The 8,834-nt window shown below is 39.4% G+C and overlaps 1 protein-coding gene across 3 annotated transcripts in view; it reads left to right on the top strand.

Annotated features, from left to right (window-relative positions):
- Positions 1–8,834, top strand: part of RPRD2 (regulation of nuclear pre-mRNA domain containing 2) — a 136,030-nt gene that overhangs the window by 32,121 nt on the left and 95,075 nt on the right. The gene's annotated exons all lie outside the window — the stretch shown is intronic.

The raw sequence follows: 8,834 nt of genomic DNA, 5'->3' as shown, positions 1-8,834 counted from the left end.
GTAAAATGTCAGTAAGTGACAGCTAAAGTTCAACAATTCAGAAACTCTAAACTTAGCAGTCCACTGATGCCTTTGAGCTGTGGTACTAGAGAAGAGTATTGTATGTACCAGGGACTGCTAAGAAAACAAACAGGTTCATCCTGGAGAGGGTTCAACCAGGCTGCTCCCTGGAGGCAAGGATTCTGAGGCTTCGTCTGACATACACTGGACATGCTGCAAGGAGGGGACCAGTCCTTGGAGAGGGACATCATGCCTGGGAGGATGGACAGTGAAGGAGGGGAAGACCCTCCATGAGGTGGACTGATTTAGTTACTGGGTTAATCAGGATGGGTGTGTCAGACACAGAGTGGCACAGGACCTCCAAAATATCACTTGTGGGTGAGCTATAAGTTGGTTCCAACTCAACACCGATGAGTTTGAGTTTTCATATCATTGGTTGATACATTGCTATCTTTCTGTCTTAATAAAAGTGCATCATTGTGCTTCTAGACTTGTATGTTGTTTTTTTCATCAAGTTGGAACCAACTCATAGCTGACCCTCTAGCAGGTTTTCAGAGGCTGTAAATCACATGGGAGGAGACTGCCATCTTTTTTCCAGTGAACAGCTGGTGGACTTGAAACTACATGCCTCTGGATTGGCAGTGCAACTTCCTACGATTAGACTGCAAGAGTTCCATTACAGTTTAAAAAAAAAGATACTGTGAAACTGTAGAGCCATGCAAAATCTGCCAATAATATTTGACACTTTTGGTTATAGGAATACTATTTGCTGTATAATTCAATGTTTAGCTTAATGGGGAAGTTGGTATAGCAATTTTTTTTTATACATTGTTTCAAACAATATTGAATGAAGACCATAATAGCATTCCTGTAAAGTCTCACAATACAGGTAAAAGGCCCGTTTAGAATTTATCATTACAGTAATTGTTGTCAGCTCTGACTCATAGCAACCCTCTGTACAAAAGAATAAAATCCTGCCCAATCCTGTGCCATCCTTACTGTAATGATGGCCTTATAATTAGGGCTGTTGTTGTGTGCCATAGAGTTAGAACTGACCCATAACTGACCCTTCAGCAGATTTTCAGAGGTTGTAATTGCATAGGAGGAGACTGCCTATCTTACTCTCACAAAGCAGCTGGTGGATTCAAATAGGATACCTTTCCATTGTCAGCTCAAGTCCTTACCACTCCGGAAACTCTATGAACTTTTAATAAATGTCGATAGTTGTAGAGGAGCTTCAAGCCTTTTGTTCTAAAGTCTCTATGAGTCGTGCTTGTCTTGAAGGTAATCAATAACGACAAGCCACCAGTGGCTTAGGATTGTTCCAAGTTTAGAAACTGGGCCAGGGGCTGTGGCTGTTGTTACTTTTCTAAAAACCCTTAGACTGAGGGAAGAAAAAATGACTTTGAGTATCTGAAAGGGGAGACAATCGGTGGAAAATGCAGTATTAATTTTATAATTGTGCAATGGTAACAGAGCTATTGATAAACTAATCCACGAACACCATTAGCATCAAGAGTAGAAGTAGGAAATCTTATCAAAACAAATAATATAGTTGACCTTTGAACAACACAGTGGTTGGAGTGCCAACTTTTCATGCAGTTGAAAATCCAGGTATAGCTTAAAATTTGACTTTTGACAAACAGGGACATGAACTATGCAGACATACTTGTATGCAAAATTTTTTCCTGCTGCTGTTGCATTTAGTTCAAGCATTCCCCATACCAGTTTAATCATCACCAGGGAAATGGGACTGGTCCCTCCTGATAATGCCCAAAGTATATAAGACCAAAATCTCACCATTGTGTGCATTCAAGTAGGAACTGACTCATAGTTGACCCTCCAGTGGGTTTTCAAAGCTATAAATCTTATGGGAGAAGATCCTTCTCCCAGTGATCAGCTGATGGATTTGAACCACCCACCTTTGATTCAGACAGTGCAACACTTTACCCACAAGGCCATCAGAACTCCCTGTGTATAATATATTGTTAGGAGTTGATAATAACTTGATAAACAACAGATCTGAACCTTATCCTATTCTGTGCCATCTTCATCATCTTTGACAGACTTAAGCCCATTGCTGCAGCATATATATTGTTGTTGTTCGGTGTCTTCAAGTTGAGTGTGACTCATAGCAGCACTATGAAGAACAGATCTGAACCCTATAATTTATGACATTCTTGAGCCTTTTGCAACAGTCACTGTGTCAGTTCATGTGGCTGAGGATCTTCCTTTCCTTCTCCGACCTTTCCAAGCATGATATTCCTCTTGAAGGAATAGTCTCTCCTAACAGCTTGCTCAAAATATATGAGACAAATCTTTGTCATTTTTGCCTCCAAGGAAAGGGTACCCAGATAGCTTTGTGTGTGTCTATGATTTCATTGGTGTTCAGAATTGAAAAGGATTTATTAATTTATATTTTGAAGTAAATTGAATATTCAGATATGAGAAACCAGCTCTCTTCTGTTAAGCCAAATATGAAATAAAGGTGCAGAAATACAAAACTGTGCTTTCCTTTGTGACGTATTTATTTATTTTAAAATAAATCTCTCACTAGTTTTTTTAAAATGGGAAATTCCCTTTTTTCTCCTCATGTCATCTCTAGTAACCTTCAAAGAATGCTTATTTTCTGTGTATAAACCTTACCTAAGTTTCTGTAATAATGAATTCACAGGAAAAAGGAATTGTCCTTTTGTAATTGACTTTCATTTAGCATAATGTTCTCAAGGTTCATTCATGTTATAAGTAAGGCATTCTGTAAATTCTGCCTCCTTTAACATTGCAATGTGTGTATGTCATAGGGTTTTGACTTTTATTTTTTTAATAATTTGTTCATCCAGTTTATGGGTACTTAGGTTGTTTTCATCTCTTTGCTTTTCTAAATAATGCTGTAACGAATATGAGTGTACCTGTATTTGAGTCCCAGCTCTTAATTATTTAAGACAGATACCTGCTAGTGGGATTTCTGGATCAAATGGTTTCTTTATTTCCTACTTTTTTAAAGGAAGCACCATACTGTTTTCCACAATAGTTGTATCATTTTATACAATCCCACTAGCAGTCTTTAAGAGTTCTAGTTTCTCCATATCCTCACCAGCATTTGTTGTTTTCTGTCAAATTGTAGTTTATTATTAGGACTGAGGTGAGACCATAGTTTGTTATTGTTTTGACTGCATCTCTTGAATAGGGAGCTCTGATGGCTTAGTGGTAAGAAGCTGCAGTACAATCCCCAAGGCACACAGTTTGAATCCTGCTGTGCAGGAGGATGGTCAGTCTCTTGTGCAGTTAACTGCCTTGGAAAACCTGCCAGAGGGTTTGCTATGAGTTAGATCCGACTTGGTGGCACACAACAACAATGGCTAATGAAGCCGTGTCGAAAACCCAGTAGAAGGTCAGCTAAGAGTCTGTTCACTCAATAGCAATAAGAGAGAGAGCTTATTAATACTAGTGAATGCCACAGGGAACACATAATTTGAAAAATTCTGTCCTTTGGTTTCTTAGATTGCTATATGCAGTACACAGACATAAGCTGACAAGTGTGAATCAACTGTATGAAAATATGGAATGGAATAAAAATAACTTGGTGTGAATTTTTACTCTTTAAGCAACATTTTCCAAAAGTTTTGGTATTTTGAGTTTCACCAACAGATTACTGTCATTTTTAGGTATTATTGAGTTGGTTTCGACTTACAGCACCTCCATGCACAGCAGGCTAAAATACTGTGCAATACTGCAGCTGTACTGATCTCGTGTCACTGATGTGTGTAAGCCCAGTGTTACAGTCACCATCTCAAAGTGTAGGTACTATCAAATTAAAATTAAACTGGCTTTTGTGATGCTAGACTTTTTTTAAATTGCTTTGTGAATTTCTGAGGGGGATAGAATATTCAACATTTTCTGATTGGAATCCTTTTCTTTCTGTCTTCCATGTGACTCACGTTTCAGAGATGATGAGGTTGGCACAGAGTAGGACAGGGTTCAGTTGGGTCACTATGAGTTGTATTTGATGGGACAAGAGTGTTCTATACTATGGTGGTGAAAGAGAGGAAGATCGTTAATCAGGTAGGTTGACACAGTGACTACAGCAGTGAGCTTGAATGTGTCAGAGATTGTCAGGATGGCACAGGTTAGGACAGTGTTCAGATCAGTTCTTCATAGGGTCGCCATGAGTTGTAGTCAGCTCAACAGCACCTAACAACAGCAACAGTGTTCTATGGAACACACTTTGGAATTTTTTTAAATGCAGGTTTTTGTAGGAAAGCTTCAACTAGAGTTACAGCTTTGTTATGGAGCAGAGAGTAGTAATTTTGATTTGTGCACCATGAAAAATGCTTCATGGACAAAATAATGTGAAGGATGTGAAAGAACGCATCCCAGGTAAAAGCAGAAGTGTCAAAGACTTAGACCCAAACTAGAAGTGGCAAATTAGAAGGTATACATAGAGAAATGAAGATGAAAATGACAAAGAAAAGACATGAGTTTTAAACATAAGGTAGAGGGAAAGGATATTTAAAAGGAGAATGGACTGCTAAGAGAACAAGTCTCTCTGGGAGGAAATGCATCCAGGTTGCTGCTCCTTAGAGGCAAAGATAATTATGATACTTGGTCTAACACTCTGGGCATGTTGACAGGAGGGGCCTGTCCCTGTAAAAAGACATCATATGGGAAAGGTTGAGGGTCAGAGGAAAACCCTCAACAAGATGGATTGACACAGTGACTGTAGCAGTAGACTCCGGTATATCAGAGATGGTAAGGGTGGCGCAGTATAGTATTGGATCTGCTGTTCATAAGAGTCTCGAGCATATCAGAGATGTTAAGGCTGGCACAGAATAGCTCAGAACTGCTGCTCATAGAGTCGCTCTGAGTTATAGTTGACTCAGTGGCAACAGCAGGAACTGTGTAGAGCACAAAAAGCTACAATGAGTAGTGATTTTAAAACTAGGCCAATTTTACTCAAAATTCTGGAATTTATAAAATTGACAATGAGTCAGGGAGGCTTATTATTTAATATAATGCCTCCCTCTGTGAGGGGGATTGATTCAGTGACTGGGGTAATCGGAATGGGTATGTCAGAGGCAGTGCGATTGGCACAGGATAGAACAGGGTTTAGTTGTACATAGGGTCGCTGTGAGTCACAAGCAACTCGATGGCACATACCAACAACATTTTTAAAATTATGATGTTAATAAAAGAAGGGGAAAATTGTCATATTCTAGAATATTAAGTAAAATGTGAATATTAAATGTAGGTATTATTCTTTTGTAAATCAGCTGTTACAGACTTTGCTGCCTTCTTTACATTGGTGTTTTTGCCCGAGGCATCTTTGAAGATGACTTGATGTATCTAAGTGAGGTTGGGCTTCAGTATCTTCCTGGCATAGTGCCTTCAGACCATCTACCTCTGTGCAGTTCAGAATTGCTGAACTTTTGATTTTTTTCTTCTAGCCAACTCAGGGAAGATTGCTCGAATGGAGTCTGTATTTGTTTCCTTTCTCCAAGGAATTACTTTGTCATATTCTGCTTGAAAGGTTGAAGAGGGGTATGGCAAAGAGGGGAGTGAATCAGAAATGTTTTTCCCCAGCTATATAGTAGAGGAGAACTGGTAGGAGGTTTGAATACACCATCCACAGACCAAAAGAATGAATGAACCTGCCTTGGAGGAAGTGAAACAGGAATGCTCCTTAGGGTAGAGGATGTAGAGATTTTCATCTCACATACTTTGAATTAGGAGGGATCTGTCTCTGGAAAAGGACATCATGCTTTGAAAAATGCAGAGTCAGCAAAAGAAAGACAGAGTCCCATTGAGATGGATTGCCACTTTGATTGAAATAATGGCCTTAAGCACAGCAGAGATTAGGAAATAGTAGAGAGTTTAAGTCTTTTATCCGTAAGAGGGTAACCATGAATTGGAACTGACTCAGTAGCAACTAACAAAAAATAACTCCAGGAGTTAAGGGATAAAGATGATTGAATAGTTGGGAAGAAATTGAAGAAAATCAAGAAAGATGAACAAGCTGCTTTGATTTTTATGCCTCCAGAAATACTGTCCTTTGATATTTAGCACAGCACAGTAGATTTAACAGTACCTTTAGCTATTATTGTTGTTATGTGCCATCAAGTCACTGATGACTTATAGCGACCCTGTGTACAACAGCCCTAAACTCTGCTCTGTCCTGTGCCATTCGCACTGTCTCTGACACACCCATCCCGATAACCCCAGTCACTGAATCAGTCCATCTCATAGAGGGCCTTCTCCTCCTGCGCTGTCCCTCCACCCTCCCAAGCATGACGTCCCACTCCAAGGACCAGTCTCTCCTCAAAACATGTCCAAAGTGTGTTAGACAGAGCCTCAGAATCCTTACCTCTAAGGAGCCACCCAGTTTAACCATTTCCAGGATGAATCTGTTTGTTTTCCTAGCAGTCCATGGTACCCTCAATACTCTTCTCCAACACCACAGCTCAAAGGCATCAATTCTCCTTCTATCCTCCTTAGTCATTGTCCAACAATCTGATTCATAACAAGTGATAGCAAAGTGTGGGAACCAACTCTTAGCTGACTGGAGGGTTTCTGAGTCAAGAGATTGTGTGGAAGGGATTGCCTGTCTTTATTCTGTGGAGCTACTATTGGATTTTAATTTCCAGAAAGATATGGCCTTTGGATTAGACTACAGACTGTGCCACCAGAGAAGGCAGAAAAGATCCAAGGGATTTTTTTTTAAAATTTTTATTTTTGTGTGAGTGTACCGTCAAATCAGATCTGACTGGTACAGGAGGAGATTGTTCCTCCTTTTCCCGGCAGAGCATCTGGTGGATTCGAACCGTGTGCCTCTGGGATTGTAATTGCAGCTCCTTGCCACTAGGCCACCAGAGCCCCCCCCCCCAAGGGATATTTTTGAAAGTAGAATTGACAGTACTTACTAATCATAGGGTTATTGGGGATGATGTTCCAAGAAAGCTTGGGAGAAGAACTCTGTTTTAGATAATAAGGAATTTAAGATGAAGAGTTTGATGTTTGATAATAAAAGTGGGCTTGGCTGGTCCGAGTGCAGTGGAGGCCACAACTAATTGATCACAGTCAGTTACAGATTTCTTTGTTCCTTTTCCACTACCACTGCTTCACTTGACCAGTCTTTAAAAAAAATAAAGTAGGCTTAAACATACAGAGTTGTTAAGTCTGTAGGACATCTGAAAAGAGTTGCTTAGGTATAGTGCTCCTAATTCTAATGACTATTGGTTACATTTATTGGCACTTAAGTCCTTGATGCTTTATTATTAGTAATTTTACATGTATTATGTAATCTTGACAACAACTTTTTAAGTAGATGTTATTATCTCATTGTATACATGGTGTTGTTATGAGTTGAGTTGTCTGCAACTCATATTGACTCTGTACAATAGCTCTGAACCCAATCTCACTGACTCCAGCACACTTAACTCCCATTGCACACATGAGGAAAAGTTGTTAGAAAGGGTCTTAATATTGAGAATTGGATCTGGACTTTGAAATGGAGTCTAAATGACCTGAGCGATAACAATTATATTGTGTTTAAGACAGAGATTTGCAATGAAAAATGTGGATTTAAGGATTGTTGACTTGTAAGTGGTAGTTAATGAATGAGCCCGTCATGAACCACTGTTTTGAAAATTGTTCTTGTTAGTTGCCACTACATCCCGGCTTGTGGAGACCTCGTGTATGTAGAGCAGACCTGTTCCATAGGGTTTTTAAGATGATGAGTTTTCAGAAGTGTATCACCAGATGTGTGTTTCAAGGTACTTCTGAGTATATTTGAACTACCAGCCTTTTGACAAGTAGTCATACATGTAACTAAGCCTTATAAGTATGCAAAGAAGAGAATTGGAACAACAATAGAACCTTTGGGAATAACAGCAGTGTTTCATATGTGAGCAGAAGTAAAGATGTCCCAGGGAGAGGAGACAATCAAGACAACATGCCTTCTTAGAAATTAATAGAAAAAAAAGTTTGTCACAAAGTTTGTTCTAGTGGTTCTGGGAAGAGCATGATTGTATTGGCCCAAAGGGTAAGTGAGAGGACTTATTTCTGATGATAATGGCAGACTAGGTATTTTGCAGAATCTTTGCGCAACAAAGACAAATTCTAAAGAAATTCCAACAAGGAAAAAAACCAACCAAAATATCCCCAAATCCAACCCTTTTATTTTTTGGGTGAAAGTTTACAATGCAAATTGGTTTTTCCTACACTTTTTATTTCATAGCATTAATTACAATGCCTATAAAGTAATTGACATATTTCAGCTAACAGATGTTGCCCTAGGCTTGCTCACCAAGTTGTGCCAAGAAATCTGGAGAACAACCACCTGGCCAACTAACTGGAAGAGATCTAAATTTGTTCCCATCCCAAAGAAGCGTGACCCAGCAGAGTGTGGAAACTATAGAACAATATCATTAATTTCACATGCAAGCAAGATTCTACTGAAGATTATCCAAAAACGACTGGAACAACGCATCAGTGGAGAACTGCCAGAAGGGTTTAGAAGGGGTCGTGGTACTAGGGATATTGTAGCTAATGTTAGATGGCTCTTAGCTGAAAGCAGAGAATACCAGAGGAATGTATATCTGTGTTTCATTGACTATGAAAAGGCGTTTGACTGTGTGGATCATAACAAACTGTGGCTGACTCTCAGAAGAATGGGAATACCAGAACACTTGATTGTGCTAATGAGAAACCTATACTTGGACCAAGAGGCAATTGTCAGAACAGAGCAAGGAAACACTGCATCATTCAAAATTGGAAGGGTGTGCACCAGGGATGTGTCCTGTCTCCATACCTTTTCAACCGGTATGCAGAACAGATTA

Source organism: Elephantulus edwardii, unplaced genomic scaffold, assembly GCF_000299155.1.
Source record: "Elephantulus edwardii isolate Elephantulus edwardi_28Jun2011 unplaced genomic scaffold, EleEdw1.0 scaffold00384, whole genome shotgun sequence".
Classification (NCBI taxonomy): Eukaryota; Metazoa; Chordata; class Mammalia; order Macroscelidea; family Macroscelididae; genus Elephantulus; species Elephantulus edwardii.
The sequence above is the reverse complement of the archived record's forward strand: the minus strand, read 5'-3'. Positions and strand labels throughout refer to the sequence as shown.